At 60.1% G+C, this 17,203-nt stretch overlaps 1 long non-coding RNA gene across 1 annotated transcript in view; it reads left to right on the forward strand.

Moving 5' to 3' along the window:
* The first annotated feature begins 1,555 nt into the window (after nucleotides 1–1,555).
* Nucleotides 1,556–17,203, forward strand: part of LOC117651697 — a 61,735-nt gene continuing 46,087 nt past the window's right edge. Inside the window, exon 1 of the long non-coding RNA XR_004588120.1 lies at nucleotides 1,556–2,011. This is a non-coding gene — a long non-coding RNA (uncharacterized LOC117651697). The remainder of the gene's footprint in view (nucleotides 2,012–17,203) is intronic.

Consider the following 17,203-nt stretch of genomic DNA (forward strand, 5'->3'; position numbering starts at 1 on the left):
AGCAGAATGGTATGGAGCAACGGATCAGGCCCAGCGGCATAGGGCCGGCGAACTACCTTTCGCGGCGGCAGTTGGTGCTTGCTCCGGCCGCCACCGCGCGGCGCTCGCGTCGTTATGGCTCTGCCCCGGCCGCTGGGCGCCTCTGCCGGCCACTGTGAGGCATGGGCCGGGGACGGTTTTTCGGCTGTAAGTCCTAAACCGTTCAAATTAAATAGGTAGAGTAAGCGAGGCGATTGTAGGTCTCAGTCTAAGCTACAATCCGCTCGCTTAGTATACCCCTCTAACTGCAGCGGCCTAGGAGCTAGGACTAAAAAACCATCTCCCGCCGGCAGCCCCAGGCCCCATGGTCCATACTACTATTTCAAAATTCACAAAAAAATAAAACAATCCAGTTGCTTTCAATAAAACTGCATAATTGCGTCTCGGTATTGCATAGTTTAATTGTTATCAGGACATAAGGCCATAACAGTGGCTGCATAGCCTTTTCGATTTAGAAATCAAGAACCTATAGTAATTGACGTCACTTAATTTGTAATGCCTGGCTCAAAAGCTTTGGCAAGTGAGAAAACTGTGGGAACCTAATAAAATTGGCTTCAATTTAATAACTGTGCTTGAAAGCATAAAGTAGCATTATACTCAGATTTTTTGAAAAATAAAAAAATAAAGAATCATTGACGCTTCATGTGCTATCAGGCAATACTTGAAAAGCAAACGTAAAGTCACCTTCTGACTACATCTTTAATGATTTCAGTTTTAAGTCACGACAACTGTACTGATTTGTTTCAAAAGTCTTCATTCTGACTTAAGCTTTTAAATCAGGCATCATAAAGTAAATTCCGTCAAATATCATGACTACTCGATTTCTAAAACAATGTGCATTCCAGCAATTGTAATGACACCATTTCCTAAACATATTTTAGCTGAACAATATTCAACCACAATCATACAATTTAATTAGAAATTAATGGATTGTATAATGTTTTTCTTTATCTCTAGAGAAAAGCGTAGACAGGGGCTGGGGCCTGGGGCTGCCGGCGCCGGCGGGAGATGGTTTTTCAGTCCTAGCTCCTAGGCAGCTGCAGTTAGAGGGGTATACTAAGCGAGCGGATTGTAGCTTAGACTGAGACCTACAATCGCCTCGCTTACTCTACCTATTTAATTTGAACGGTTTAGGACTTACAGCCGAAAAACCGTCCCCGGCCCATGCCTCACAGTGGCCGGCAGAGGCGCCCAGCGGCCGGGGCAGAGCCATAACGACGCGAGCGCCGCGCGGTGGCGGCCGGAGCAAGCACCAACTGCCGCCGCGAAAGGTAGTTCGGTTTTCGTGCATAGCTGATCCTCCATACCATTCTGCTCCGTGCCCGCCCCGCCGCGGCGACTTCGGGTCCTTCGGGTCGGGGACTCGGGGACGAGGCACCCGAAGGAGGCCGAGCGGCAGCCGAACGCGAGCCGAGCGCGCGCCGAGCGGAGTGGCGGCGGGGCGCAGGCGGCAGGGCGGTGGCGTTCGAAGGCGGGCGGCGGGCGCGCGCTCCCCTCTGGTCAATACTCGCTGAGAAGCAGGCGAGGGAGGTCGTCCACTCCACCATGTGAATGTGAGCGGCGCTCTGGTCCGCACTTGCTCCGCGTACTGTGTTCGCGTTCATGTCGGTCCGTTCAAACGTGCGTTTTCCTGGCGTCCCTGCGTCGGGCGGGGGCGCGCGCGGCTCGGTCGCGTTCCCGACGGGTGTCGTGTGAGTGGCGACGGTCTGCGACGGTCGCAGCCTCGCACCGGCTCGTCCGGACCACTTTGTCTTGGCGTTGCTTGAATGGGCATTCCTCGTGCTAACCTCACTTTTCGTCCTGGTTGACAGTGCCCTCGGCACTCAGTGCTCGACTCCCCAGCACGAAGAGGGCTTGCCCCGAGTTTCACGCGACTGTGTGAGTGAGTGTGTGTGAGTGCGTCTGTGCCGTTTTGAGAGGATACTTCAGCGCGCCGCTATGGATTTATGGATTCTCGCTGTCGCCTTATCAGGTAAAAGAGCTCTTAAAATTTTCGAGCTGCTTTGAAGTTTAAGGTGCAAGATTAGAGGGGAGGATTTCTCGTTTGGAGCCTCCTTTCCGCTGCAATCCTCCAACTGTCCTTGACAAGATCCAGGTCTAGATCCAGGCTGCCTCCCTCGGTGGTTCCCTAGCAACTCGCCCTCCGCCCGCCAATGTTTTGTGTCTGTCTCGCGTCTCTTCCAGGCGGGGTGCGATTCGACAGGGCGGCAAAGTTCAGCTGGAGGCTTCAATAATAAATGCCCGGAGTGCTTTTCCGATACGTCTGCCCCGAGGGGCCGGGGCAGTGCTGATCGGGTTGAGGTTTGGGGAAGGACAAGTTTGCCAGGTTCGTCACGGAGTGGTTTTTTTTGCGGAGAGTGTCTCGTGGGTTGAGACCCCAGCCCAGCGTGGCCCAGCCACGGCCAGCACCCTGTCCACACTCGTCTCCCCCGTTCCCGCGAACAATGATGCTTGCCTACCTGGCTGCCTGCACTGTGTCTGCGTCAATGAAGGACCCCAAGGACCTCCTAGTCCTGGCACACTGGCAGTGGTGGCCCTGGCCGGCCGTTCCCATGCTGGAGTATGCTCTGCATGCGGTCTGCACTGCTCGGCGCTCGGCCGCCTCGCCGTCACAGGTGTCCACCTACCTTCGCCTGGCCGCGTCGCCTCTTGACGTCGCTGCACTCAGCTCCAAGCTCCACCCCTGCTTCTTCATCCCACACGCGGTGGCGCGCAGAGCGGCCGCAACCACAAGAGCCTCACCGATTGTTGAAAGTATTTCGGGCGCCAAAGTTCGCCTTGCGGGGCTCATCTGATGGATAGTTTGAGCCGCAGCTGCGGGGGCTGGGCGGGCGGGGGCCGCGCGGAGAGCGAGAGAGAGGGTGTGATGCAGCTGCCTCTCGGGGCGCCACTCCAACCCTCGAGTGTTTGCCCTCTCTCTCGCTCTATCCCACTCTCGCATATCTCCATGCAAACTCGCCTCGCCAGCCTCGCAGAGAGAGAGGATAGAATGGGATGGCGGGTTCTAGGACCGCCCCGAGCCTTGAGCCAGCGCAGAGCGCCGCAGAGCGCAGCCAGCGTGCGGTGACAGGGTGGCGTTCTATGTTCTATCCTGCCAAGGCGAGCGGATGGAGGGGTGCTGGATAGATAAGGATAGAGGAGTTAAACGGCGCATCGCGGCCGACACGGTCTGGGCCCGGCCCGACTGGGCACGTCGGCCAGTGGGCCCCGTCAGCCCGTCGGGCCACATGAGGGTGAAATATGAGAGCGGTGCTCATGACAGCCAGGCAGCCGTCTGGAAGGCCTAACCCTTCACACACACACACACACAAGCGCGCCCACTCACTCTCACACACTCACGGCGCACGCGCTCCAGTTCCCTGCAAGGACCGCGCGGCAAAGGACCCTAGGGGCGTGTCCCTCCTCCTCTACACACCGAGCCGAACAAGTTTTCGGACACGAGGGACATGATTTGTCGCGCGCGGGTTCGATTACTGGCAGGGCCGGCGGTGCGTCTTGTTGTTGTTGTTGTTGATGATGCCGGGCGGACGCGTGCCGCCTCGCCGCCCTCGCCGGCACCGACGCCGACGGACACACGGGCCCCGGGAGGTGGACGACGACGACGACGACGACGGGTCCCTGTTGGCGCCACCACCGGCCGCCACCACCGGCACCCGAAAGGGACATTCAGGAACGGAGAGGGGGAAGCGTTGGCTCAGGTTTCTGTGAGCAACCCGAGAAAAGGGCGAAGGAAGAGAGCGCCTGCACTGTGAAGGAAGGCACGGCTGAGTCGAGGCGCCATGCACGGCGCTACGGTGTCTGGCCCGGAAGGACTGGCGGGGACTGGCAGGACCAAGGGACTGCGAAGGCCATGGATGGGCCCGCACCCACGCCCACACCCACGCACCTTCGCACGCACACACACACAGACACACACACACACACACATTCAAAGAGAGCAACACACGTCCGGCGCCATTGTGCTTGCTGAAATGAGATCCACAAAATAGCCGAAATGGTGTGTGCAGCGTGGCGGTGTGCTGCAGCTCCAACGCGTTTGGAACGCGGTCCCTGGCGTAGCCCAAGTCCGCGCTCTGCACACTACAAGCGCTTCCCAGGGTCAGGCTATACTGTTTTCGTGTTTCATCGTTTTTACGCTCGATTCGGAGCGCAGGTGAAGATCTGACGCAGCGCTACCGCTCCCTGCGTCGTACCGGTGTGTGCACGTGTGTGTGTGTGTGTGTGTGTGTGTCTGTGTGTGGAAGCCAGCTGGCTGGAGGCTGCGTTGGGTCCGGCCCCTCTATCGTCGGGGTCCACGCCGGGTCGGCTCCAGCGTGCTCCAGGCTCCAGCGCGCTACAGCCCCCTCCTCGATTCCCGGACAAGAAAAACGAGGAAAAGGGGGAGGGGGATAGGTTACCTGGAGCAAAGGTAGTGGCGGGGCGGGGCGGGGCGGCGAGAAGAAGCCGTCTCGTCCCCCGCCGCGTTGACGACCCGCTGCGGCCGTGCGATGCGATGCGATGCCCGCGGCTCGCTGCGGCAATGGGCAATGCCGTCATCGAGTCTCCGGTCGCGGTTCGAGTTCGAGCTCCAAACGCCGTCAATATCGCGACGGGGGCCAGCTCATGCTCCTCGATCCCCCGATCGTTTTGCAGTGTTGTAATATCGGGACTGACTGGGCGAGAATCGGAGACTGGCAGTGAATGGCTGGCTGGCTGGCTGCAGGTGTGCTGGAGCCACCTGCCGCGCGAAAGCTCAGGGCCGGAGGAGGGGGGGGGGAGAGGGGGTCTCCAGGGCGAGGCGACTCTTTGGGAGATCGGCTTAGCAGCAGACTGATTCCGAGAGTCGTCTCTCTCGCACTTAGGGGCGCCCCGTGAGTGCGAGAGAGACGACTGCTGGAGCGGTGTGCTTGCTTCGTGAGGCCTCGTGTCACACTCCTCCGACGGGTGGGCGGTTCTTCGAAGTCGCACCCATTGCCCGTTAGCGGGGCGGTGCTACGCGGTGCTGCGCGGTGGTGAATGGGACTGCCGGCGTGGGAAGCAGACCCCTTTGGGGCCCGCCCCGCCGCGTGCGACACGTGTACCCCACGTGGGGCGCCCAGGCCCTTGCCCAGGCCGGCCCCGTGAGGCCCCGTGAGGCTGCAGCACTGCTATCTCTCTCGCACTCACGGGGCGCTGCGTAGGGGTGCGAGAGAGAGAGAGAGAGAGAGAGAGAGAGAGAGAGAGAGAGCAGGAAGACGCTCTCTCTCCAGCGTCGTTGCCGTCGCTCTGCCGAGGGCCTTCTCGGAGAGGCTCTCGCGCGCTCACGCGGCCACCGAGTTGTTAGATGATTAAGTGGCCCAAGTTTGCGAAACAAGTTTCAAGTCAGCTTTTCCTACCATTGAAGCGCGTAGCGGCGCGGCGGCGCGAAGGAGCCCCGAGACGCGTTGTGCCTCGGTGCCACGCCACTGCCACGCCCACAGCCAGCCAACACCGCCAGCCAGGCCCAGCCAGGCCGCCGAGGGTCAGAGTTCAAACGTCTTTTGTTGTTGGTGCTTTCTTTTTAACCTTGTGCTCGGCTCCTCTGCTGACTGAGGCAGTCTTCGTTTTGTCCTTTGCGGGCCTCCCCCCCTCCCCCTTTCCCCGAATGCCACGAATCCACCTTCCCGCCGCCGCACCGCCCCTCCCACGGCCTCCCCTTCGCCCTGCCTCGCCCTGCTTTTCGTCGCCGATCCCATCAGGCCTTATTTGAAGGCGTGCGTCTATGGCTGTACTGCCCGCTGGCGCGCTGCCTCAACTCCCTCGTTTGGCATCCCTCTCCCTTTCTCTCCAGCCCCTTCTTGACTCTCTCCGTCTAATGTTTTACGGCTTAATTTTCATTCATTCATTCATTCATTCATTCATTCATTCATTCATTCATTCATTCATTCATTCATTCATTCATTCATTCATTCATTCATTCATTCATTCATTCATTCATTCATTTATTCGATCATTCGTTCATTGGCCATTGATAGGTTCGCCAGGCTCCCATTCATGATTCGGTTCATAATTTCCCGGTCGATCCGTTCTGCTGCTGATCCCGCGGGGCATTAGGGGCTCATCGCTGGGGTCGGCCCGCACCCAAAATAAAAAGGGGGACATGATGCTTTTGTGGAAGCAAAGCCGATTTGGGCGCAACGATAGCGACGCAGCGACCCCCGGCGGGGCCCAGTCGCACGGCTGGGCGGGCGGACGGACAGGCAGACGGACAGACGGACAGACGAGAGGAGGCTGCTGGGGTTGCAGCCACTGCTGACCGCACGATGGCGGGGCGGGGCGGGCTATGCAAACGGAGGATAATTCCATTATTACTGCAGAAAATTGCTCGGCCCATTCGGTTGCCGCGGGTCTGCCGGCCGGACTGACGCAACCAACGCGACGGGCGGGGTGGCCGTCGGCGGCGGCTTTGAAGTGACCCCGCCGCTGCAGCTGCCCCCCCCCCCCCCAAGCGAGGGGGGTGACCCACGGCTGGGGGTTCGGATATTGGGTGTCTGGCACGTGGGGCTGGGGGGTGTATCGCGGTGTATCAGCGTGCTCACAGACACTAACCTACCGCACTCGGTTTTTTAGGAGAGGCAGAGAGACGATTTGTCTGCCTTTTTGTTCGCACAGTTTTTAGTTCGACGGGGAGCATGCATGCTGCGCAGAATGCAGTGTGGGCGGCATGATAAAATAACGAACTAATAAAGTAATAACAGAACTTGGAACATCGGCAGCGGATTTCCCCCCTGTGTGCATCGTCGTCAGTTTCACGTTTCCTCAAAAAGAAAATTTCGACATGAAACGGCAGCAGGTTTATTGACGGTGCTGCTGACTCAGACTTTGACCACACAGGACTCGCAGGACCAAAGCACTGTAATGGGAGGGCGTGGCCGTCGGGCCATCGGCCAGTCCAGGCGGCGGAGCGGTTTTTAACAGCGGAGGCACACACCGGCACACTGGCACACCGCCACACGGGGACGCGCCGGACGCGCTGGGCGCGCACGCGTGGCTAGGCCGTAATAATAATAAAAAAACACAACATGCATTTTAATGAAATGCCGCCTCTTGTGATACAGATAATTAATTTACTCCAATGCTCCGCGCGTGTGTGTTTGAGAGAGACTGGTGTGTGTGTGTGTGGCGAATGAGTTGCTCCCTCAGTACTCCCGGTTCTTGCCCCCTTCCCGCTGGGTGCTGCGGTGTGTCTCCCCCCCCCCCCCCCCCCCGGTGGTGTGCTGTGCCGCGTTGCCTCGCGTTAGTGTAGCCGCTGATGGACGAGTCTGGCCATACCGCCCATTTTCCCCACCGAAATTGTAAACTCCCGCGGGCCTTCCTGGCGCCTCCTTGTTGCTGGCTTCCTTTATTTTTAGAACGGCCCTAGTCGGTAGTCGTCGAGGCCGCGAGGTGCGGGTTCGATACCCGCCATCGGCTGTGGCGTGGTCATTTTTAGCAGTTGATACATTTACTACAACAGGCAAATTAAGTTGCCAGCTACATTTTTTGAAATGACCTTTTTTGGAAGTAGAGTTTTGTTTTTTGGGTGTCCACCGTGAGCAATAAAGGAAATTGGGGGGCTTGGCGGCGGGCAGGTGGTTAGTTAAGACGCACACATTTCAATAGGGCTTAGGGCGTGGAGGCACCTCCCCCCTCCCCCACCCCTCAATTTGAGCCAAGGTGTGAGGCCTTGAGCCCCTCCCGCCCTAGGGCGCAGAGGGCGCGCTGGGGCCCATCAGGAACGGACCTACGCGTGGCGTGGCGGGGCGGGGAGCAGCGGGGCACCACCGCGGCGTTCGTACAAGAAAACAAACACCATGTCCGTCCGCGAGAAGCAGCCCGCTTATTTCAAGTCTGCGTGTGTGTGTGTGTGTGTGTGCGTGCGTGCGCACGACAGCGCGCGGCCGGCGTCGCGCAGATCCCCGAATGGGTCCGGTCCGTCCGGTCGGCCGCCCGTCGTAAACTTCTCATTGAGCGCCGTCCAAAAGTCGATATGTGAAGACGACCGATACGAGAGGAGGGCCCCGCCCTTTGCTGCCTTTACTTCGCGCGGCCGTAAAACATATCGCCGTGAGGGCCGTGAGGGCGCCCGAAGCGACCGAGCGGCCCACAGTGGGCCAGAAGACCGGTGGAGGCGGCCAAAACTCCAGACGCGTTTTGAGCTCCAGAGTCGCTAAATGGGACTCGAACCGACCGTGTGACCCCACCAATGGATTGCTCTCCGAACGAGGAATCCATTGGTGGGGTCACACGTTCGGCTCGAGGCCTGATTAGCGACTTTAGAGCTCAAAACGCGTCTACAATTTTGGCCGCCTCCGCCGGTTTCTGGCCCACTGTGGGCCGAGGCAGCAGTAAAGGCAAGCCGAGCACGGCGTCGAGCTGCTGGCCTTGGCGGCCTGCTCTGCCTCCACCGTGGTGGCCGTTACAACGCGGCGGGCTGTTGAACATGCTCTCGGAGAGCGTTGGCGCGTCGGCGCGTTGGCGGAAGACCCGTCAGTGCGGCGTGCCGGCGTGCTGGCGTGCTCCGCGTGCTCCTCGACGTGGACGTGTAGGAGAAAGGGCCTGGGCGGCATTATCGATCGGGGGACGCCTAGCCGGCCTAGCCTGGCCTAGCCGTCATCGGGCGGCCGTGCCGTGGCCTCGTCAAGCAGCAAGCCCGGCCGGACCGTTGTTTCCTCCTTGTGTTCCATGTCGGATAGAACTCACTTCGGATAACCGGGAACCACGGAACCGCCTCGTCCGGTGGGACCGGAGTCGTACAGTGGAGGCACGCCCACGAGTCCCGCGTCCTCCGCCATGCGTGTCCGTCCGTTTGATTCCCCGTGGCGCCGTCTCCCTCGCACCGCGCCCTCCAGCACGAGTGCGAGAGAGACGGGGAGAGCGACGCACCCGCCGGGGTCCGGCACTGCCAGGCACTGCCAGGCACTGCCAGGCACTGCTTGGCGTGGCGTGCATTGCGTCTTGCGACGTGTCGCACCGACCCGCCGCCGCGGTTCGGATGTGTTCCGATCCGCACGCGCGTTCACGAGGGCTTTAGATCATCGGAGCGGAACGCCGGGGGCAAGGGAGGGGGCAACTCGTGGGTTCAACATGCCGGACGTAATCCCGTACAGAATTATCCCGAGGCCGTGCTGGCGCCTCGGCGCCCCCACCTGGCCGACGCAACCACCCTCCCGGCGCACAGTGGGCCAGACGACCGGTGGCGCGCTTTGAGCTCCAGAGTCGCTGACTTGAACCGAGCGTGTGACCCCACCAATGGATTCCTCGTTCGGAGAGCAATCCATTGGTGGGGTCACACGTTCGGTTCGAGTCCCATTCAGCGACTCTGCAGCTCAAAACGCGTCTAGAGTTTTGGACGCCTGGCCCACTGTGCGCTAGGCGTTGGCCAGGGCCGGGGGCGAGGCTCCCCCACTGGAAGATCGCGCTTCGCTTCGCCTCGCGGCCTTGCCTGGCCTTGCCTGGCCTTGCCTGGCCTTGCCGGACACCAAGCTCGTTATCGCCTTAACGGGCCAACTTGCCTCGTTACTCGCAGCGCCCGCCCCTCCCCGCCCCGCCACCAGCTACACGCTAATCCAGAGTCTGGCCAATTTTTACCGCGGTCCTTACAGTGCCTTACAGCGGCCAAGTTTGAGGCCGCGCCCCGAACAGCGTGCTCTGGAGGGCCCCAAATTAGTAGAGGGCTTTTGCCTGTACTAGCGTTGTTTTCAGCGCGCGAAAAGAAGCCGTGTCCTCGGCGCCGCCGGGTGTCGAACCCGGGTCTCGTCGGTCGGCCCGCCTAGCGTGATGCGGCCGCACTGCGAAGGAAGCGCCACATAATTCACGGCGGGGAAAAAGGGACTGGCGGAGCCGGGATTCGAACCCGGAGCTCTTTGTGCGTCGCTGTTTTCCCTTCCTTTAGGCGGCGAACGACATGAATCATTCCCGGCCAGTTGGCCACAGATGGAGCCTCCACGGAGGAGCGGAGCGGAGGCACCGCCTGGAGAGGGAAGCGCCTTCGCGGCCAAACTTGCCGCCGAACACCCGATGCCCTTTTACAGTGGACGGATTAATGAATTAATGGCCAAATCCCCCCCTCCCTCCAACTTTCCCTTTTTGGCGCGTTGTTCGGTCGGAACGGGGAGATGCACTCAGACTTGACTCGGCAAATGGTGCGTGTATCCGCGTAGGGGCTCTGTCGGGGAGGCTCCCAGCAACAACAACAAGACTGCTCGCCAGGACGGCGTGCTCGGGGAGGCTCCCAGCAACAACAACAACAAGACTGCCGGCCTGGACGGCGTGCTCGGGGAGGCTCCCAGCAACAACAACAAGACCACGTCGTGCGTTTGTCTGGCGACTCGGTAAAGAAGACCGTTAAGTCGAGGAATAAATGCCCACGTCGTTGGGGGGCTGAGGACGCGCTCCTCCGTGGGGGCGTGGGGCGACGAACCGGGGAGTCGGGCTGGGCGCTCCCTCTCCGCGTGAGTGCGAGAGAGACAGAGAGCGTTGGTGCGTGGTGCGGCGTGGTGCCCCCGGGCGGGGCGCGGCGCGCTCTGCCCGGCGCGCACTTCTGGCCCAATGGCGTGGAACCGTGCGACCCGCGCGCCTGGCCGTCGGTAGCCGTCGGCCCTCGCCTGCTGTACAGCAGACATGCACACCGGGCCCGATACTCGTCGTCCCGAGACATCGCTTCTCGGTCGCTCTCACAGGGCGCCCCGTTGGAGTGCGAGAGAGACAGAGCGACGGAACGACCCTCGTTCTTCCACAGTTCCGCATCTGCAAGCCGATTGTCCGTGGCGCGTGCGTAAAATTGATTCTTGTCGTCGCCGCGCTTCGGAGTTCGGAGTGCATGGAGATATCCGATCCAGGTGGCGGCGGGCCGCGCGTTGCCGTGGTGGGCCAGCTGCCGTGTCACTGTGCCGGCCGAGGGGCTTCGCTGGGCTTCGCGCTCCAAGGCGGCAGGTGTAGGCGAAGGACGCCAGAAGTAGCCACGCCGTCGGACTCTCGGACCCCCAGCCCAGCGCCCCAGCCCTCCTTCCGAGTCCCTCGACTTCCTGCCCTGCCCTTTATTTCCCGCCTTTTTATTTTGCCATTTTATTATTTCATCCCCATCGGCCGCGTCGAGGAAACAATCCCCTTTATCCGCGCCACTCCGCGCGGACTCGAGTTTTGTTTGCCGGCGGAGCCGGAAAAGCGGAGCGGATCGCCGATATTCTTATTTCGGGTGTCGCGCCGCGAATCATCTCGGCTTCGGCGTTCGGAAGGCGGAAGGGAGGGGGAGGCCGGAAGTAGCCTCTCGCTTGTCGCTCCGGCGACCCGCGACGCCGCCACACAGTAGGCCAGAAGGCCGGTGGAGGCGGACAAAACTCCAGACGCGTTTTGAGCTGCAGCTTCGCTAAAAGGGACTCGAACCGAACCTGTGACCCCACCAATGGATTCCTCGTTCGGAGAGCAATCCATCGGTGGGGTCACACGTTCGGTTCGAGTCAGATTTAGCGACTCTGGAGCCCAAAACGCGTCTAGAGTTTTGTCCGCCTCCGCCGGTCTTCTGGCCCACTGTGCGCCATGGCCTTGCCGCAGCCGCTGAAAGAGCGAACTTGAAACCGCGTTGGCTCTGTCCGAAGTAATCTCCAGTATCCGACAGCGTTCTGTTTCTGTTTTCGTCTTTGTCTGGAGCGGCGTTGCTGCTGCAGCGCGTTTGCCCGCTGAAAAATGACTGGGCGTAGCGGCGCTGCCTTTGAAAGTCGCCGCCCCCGCCGCGCCGGCGAGACTGACTCGCAAGACGAGGCTCGCCACGTGACGGCGTCGTGACGGCGGCGTGACGGGGACGACGGCGGCGTCGTCCATGCGCGGCCACGACCGACGCAGCCACGGCACAGACAGCCGAAGCGCAGCGCGCAGCCTCCCACACGCCCAGCGGGGACTAACGAACGTCGCGGGGGCGGGGCGGGGCGGGGCGGAGAGAAAATGGATCCTAAACACGTCGTCCTGCCTCTCCGCGCCAGGACTGCAGGGCCGGAACCCCGACTGCGCGCCGTCCGACGCGGTACGTAATTTTCATTACGTTTGAAACCTCATCGCGTTGTCGTCGCCGCCCTGCCACGGGGAGGCACTCGATGACGGCCTGGCCGCGCGGCGTCGACGGGGAGGTGCTGCGTCGACGGCCTCGGTGGAGTGCCCGGAGTGCCGCAGCGCCGCGTTCCGCCGCTTCCCCGCGGTGCAGGCCCTGCAGGTGCGCCGCAAGTACTTATGCATGAGCGTATGAGCGGCAAGGGCGACGCACCGCGCGCCTAGCCTCGCGCCGCCCCGAAGGGATTTCAATGAAATGGGAGCGCTGCGGCGCTGCGGCCTGGCGCGGGGAACGCCCAGAGCGGCCCAGAGGGCGGCGCGAGGGGGCCGCGGGGGCTCATTCAATCGCCTGAAAGTTTGATGAAGGGCGGACCGCCCCACCGCACCCACCCCGCCGCACCCGCACCGCCCCGCCCCGGCCCGGCCCGCCCCGGCCCGGCCCGCCAAATACACGGACAATCAGAGCTCGTTCGGTTTGATGACCCGCAGCGATACAGCAGCGCGCTGGCGCACCTGCGATCGGTTCCGAAGGACCGTTTGTCGCTCTGTCTCTCTCGCAGGCGCCACGCCTCCCGAGTGGGACGGAGACGGCGCCACACGGCTAGAGATGTGCGCTGACCGGTCACGACGCCGCCGCCGTCGAAGGCAGCCGCGCCGCCGCCGCCGGTCCAAACGGTCGGCGTAATCGGCGCGAATGAAAATTTTGGTGCTGAAGGTCTCTGATCACAAAATACCTCGAAAACCTGAAGTTTCCTTGAGCTAAACGCGTTTTCTTGTCAAAAATGTGCCATCCTGTCTTTCCCTTATCCTCCCCACCCCTCTCTCCGCTTTGGCGACGAAGTTCATTAAGATGCCGAAAATCTAACATCAAGAAAGTAAATGGTCTTTTACGTATTTAACGTATATATTTGTTAATAACTTGCTGTACTTAAGCACTTATATCATTTTTAAGATGTGATTGACTAAATTTTGAGACCCTATGGTTGGTAAAATCAAAATTTCTGTCACGCCGAATACGCCGATTACGCCGCCGCCGCCGGCCTTAAATTGGCCAAGCGCCGCCGCCGATCAAATTGGGGTCGGCGCACACGTCTACACACGGCCCGGGCTTTCTGCGATCGTCTCGCTTTGCGTGCTTCGCAGTGCGGTGGTGGTGCGGTAGTGCGCGGTGACGTTGACGACGCGTACTTATTTCGGGTCGAAGTCGCGCTGCGTGCTGCCTGCCTGCCAGCCCCGGCGGGGCGGCGCGGTGCGCGGTGCGGGTTCGACGCCGGCCCGACACGCAACTTGTACAAAGGCCTTGAGGTGGAGGGGTCGCGGCGGCCGGAGTGCGGTGTGACGTGGCCGACGTGGCGGCCTCTCGGCCTTGTTGAGCGTGCTGCCGGCCTACCAGGGCGTGGACGCGGGCCGCCGCCCCGGACTGGCGCTCCCCGCGCGATGCGACGCGACGTGGCGGCGGGGCAGCGGGGTCGTCCTTGGACTACTTGCGCAACGGGCCGGGCCATGGGCCGCGCCATGGGGCGGGCCGTGCGCCATGAGCCACGGGTTATGGCGTCTCTTAATTTGAGTGGCCCGGTCCCATGCTGCACTTGCATCGCTTGCATGCACGCCGCGGGGTCGTTCTCAGACCAACTCCCGGCGGCCATCTGCTGCGGGAGTTGAGTTGAGGAAGGCGACGGAAAAGAATGTCCGCAAGTCGCCGAAAGTAGCCGTTTTCGCTGACTTTGGGGGGCCTTTTACCTTCTTCGGTTCGCGACCCCAAATTTGTAACAAAAAATTTCCGCGGCCCCCAGGAAAAATTTCGCGACCCCACGCGACCCCTCCTTTAGCATGCCTTTGATACAAAGTGCGATAATCCACCTTAGTTTGGGAGCAGTATTGCCGCAAAGTTGATCAAAACGCTTAGAAATGTCTTTAAAAAATCGTGTTTTGGGCCGATTTTAAGCAGCCACTGCGTCTGATCCGAGGCGGGCATTTTGCTCCCTCAACGGGCAATTGGTCTTTGGACCTTCCTTTAGCATGCCTCTGTTACGGAGTGCGATTATCAGTCTTAGTTTGGGAGCAGTATTGTCTCAAAGTTGGCCAAAACGCTCAGAAATGTCTTAAAAAATCATGTTTTGGGTCGATTTTAAGCAGCCACTGCGTCTGATCCGAGGTGGGCATTTTGCTCCCTCAACGGGCAATTGTTCTTTGGACCTTCCTTTAGCATGCCTCTGTTACGGAGTGCGATTATCAGTCTTAGTTTGAGAGCAGTATTGTCTCAAAGTTGGCCAAAACGCTCAGAAATGTCTTAAAAAATCATGTTTTGGGTCGATTTTAAGCAGCCACTGCGTCTGATCCGAGGTGGGCATTTTGCTCCCTCAACGGGCAATTGTTCTTTGGACCTTCCTTTAGCATGCCTCTGTTACGGAATGCGATTATCAGTCTTAGTTTGGGAGCAGTATTGTCTCAAAGTTGACCAAAACAGGCACAACGATTTTTCAAAGACATTTCTGAGCGTTTCGGCCAACTTTGAGACAATACTGCTCCCAAACTAAGACCGATAATCACACTCCGTAACAAAGGCATGCTAAAAGAAGGTCCAAAGACCAATTGCCCGTTGAAGGAGGACGAAATACCGCCTCGGGTCAGACGCAGTGGCTGCTTAAAATAGGCCCAAAACACGATTTTTCAAAGACATTTCTGACCGTTTTGGTAAACTTTGAGACAATACTGCTCCCAAACTAAGACTGATAATCACACTCCGTAACAAAGGCATGCTAAAGGAAGGTTCAAAGACCAATTGCCGGTTGAGGGAGCAAAATGCCCGCCTCGGATCAGACGCAGTGGCTGCTTAAAATCGGCCCAAAACACGACCCCAGCTACCTCGCCGCGACTCCTTAAAATTTTTTCGCGACCCCACTTGGGGTCGCGACCCTAAGGTTGAGAACCACTGGACTAGTAACCTTACAAATTTGGAGCTTCTAGAATTTTGGCCGCCTCCACCGGTCTTCTGGCCCACTGCGCGGCGCGCCGCCACCCGCCCACCCCGGCGTGCCTGCGTGGTGTGCGTCGCCGCGTCGTCCCCGAGGAGAAGCATGGCGTCGCTCTGCCAATCGATGCCGGCGGTAATCACGGGGAGCTCCGTCTCCTCCGTCGACTGCGTCTCGCACGAGGTCCCGCATGTGGCGGTCCCTGCGGTCCCCGGAGACGCAGCCAACCCAGCCAGTGCAGTGGCACCCCGAGCAATCTGGCCCGGGCCGGCCCGCCGCGCCGTCATATCCATAACGGGGATGGAGATGGAGGCCGCCCGCTGTATCTCTCTCTCTCTCTCTGTCTGTCTGTCTGTCTCTCTCTCTCTCTCTCCTCTCTCTCTCTCTCTCTCTCTCTCTCTCTCTCTCTCCCTCTCTCTCTCTCTAATCCAATCGCGGACAAAACGCGCGCCGATTTTTATCGACGTTTGACTTTCACATTGTAAGCGCTCTGGCCGGCGGCTGGAGAGTGTAATGGATTCGGGAGTGCGGCAGTGCGGCTCGCTGTGCGGGGTGTGCCGCTCGCGCTGCCGACTCTCGACCCGTCGCAGCGCGGCGCTACGCGGCGCGAGCGGCGCGGCAGGTCGCGCTTTATTTTTAGTGCAGTGCACTCAGTGGGATGCGCGCGCGGAGGGCGAGGGAGGGCGAGGGAGGGCGAGGGAGGGCGAGGGAGGGCGCGCCCCGCGACCACGTTGCGTACCGCCACACGAATTAAAGAGAGCAGAGTGTCGAACCGGGGGAGGGCATACACGTGACGACGAACCCTTTTGCGCGAAAAACCGAAAACAGCGACGAGGCAGAAAACCTCCTACGTTTTAGGAAGGCGCCTTTACAACCCCCTGAGGGTGTCTCTGTCGGACATGGAGACCACCCTCCTTGTCTTTACTCCGTGTGCAATGAGGCACGTCACACTGCTTCACACACACACACACACACACACATGCCGGCATGGTGCTCCGAGACTCCCCCTTTGCAATATTTGTCAAACCAATTGTGACGTGGAGAGGAGAGGGGTGTAAGGGAGTGGAGAGGGTTGGTCTCTCGACGGTTCGGTGGCGGTCCGGCTGTCCGTTTTGCCCGTTTGTCTGTTTCTCAATTTTCGCCGCTGGCCGAATAAAAAGCGTGGCGGTGTTGCAGTGGCGCGGTCGGGCGCGGTGCATCGCATATTGCATCGGCGGAGGCGGAGTCATTGAGGGAGGCGGGAGGCATTACAGATGTAAGACGCGGCTTAGCGGCGTGACGAACTGCACGGAGGCGACCGCCAGACCGCCAGCCGTTTCGTCGCTCTGTCTCCCTCGCACCCGTGGGGGCGGCCCGTCAGTGCGAGAGAGACAGAGCGACGATGCGTTTTTTCGGAGTGAGGCGGCAGGCGACCGCACCCTGTCGCGTCGTGAGTCGCCTCGCGTCGTGACTGCAGCCTTTTGCTTCGATTCAGCTTCGATTCGGCTTCGCGTCGCCACACGCTTTGTTTTTCGGAAAGCTCCATGTGCGATTGTTTACGATGCGCACGGTTTTCATGCTCCCCGAAAATTCTGCATGGATAACACTTTTCCGCGGGTCCGAAAAGTCTGTCAGTGAATGTTTTCCGGTCTGCTGGATTTTCCGGGCATGTCTGACGGGGGTAGCCGCCTGTCTGTCCGTCTGTCTGTCTGTCTGTCTGTCTCGCACTTCCTTCTCCCGGTCGCATCATGGGGAAATGATACAGCCTTATTCGCGGCTGCAGAGTGCGTGCGTGTGTGTGAGAGCGTGTGAGTGCGACACTACAATGAAGTGTGTTTACAGTCCATACCTCTCGACTCGTCCAAAGTCCGACCCGCAACAGGGGTGATTGTGACAAATCAAAAAGGGGGAGGAAACGTGTGCGTGAGTGTGTGTGAGTGAGTGAGAGTGTGTGTGTGACAAAAGTTGTTGGCATTATGCGTGCGTGAGTGTGAGTGTCTGTCTGCGAGGGGTGCGCTCGCGGTTCGGTTCAACAGGGTCAAGAGTTAGATGAATGGCTAGTTATCGAAGTCCCCCTCCCCCGACACCGCCCCCCCCCCCCCCCCTCCGCCCCCCCCTCCGCCTCCCGCGGGGCGCGGCGCACCCTCCCCGTGCGGGCTGTGCTGAATGTCCTGGCGGGTGCGCACAGTGCCGCG

This window comes from Thrips palmi, unplaced genomic scaffold (genome assembly GCF_012932325.1).
Source record: "Thrips palmi isolate BJ-2018 unplaced genomic scaffold, TpBJ-2018v1 HiC_scaffold_6, whole genome shotgun sequence".
Lineage (NCBI taxonomy): Eukaryota > Metazoa > Arthropoda > Insecta > Thysanoptera > Thripidae > Thrips > Thrips palmi.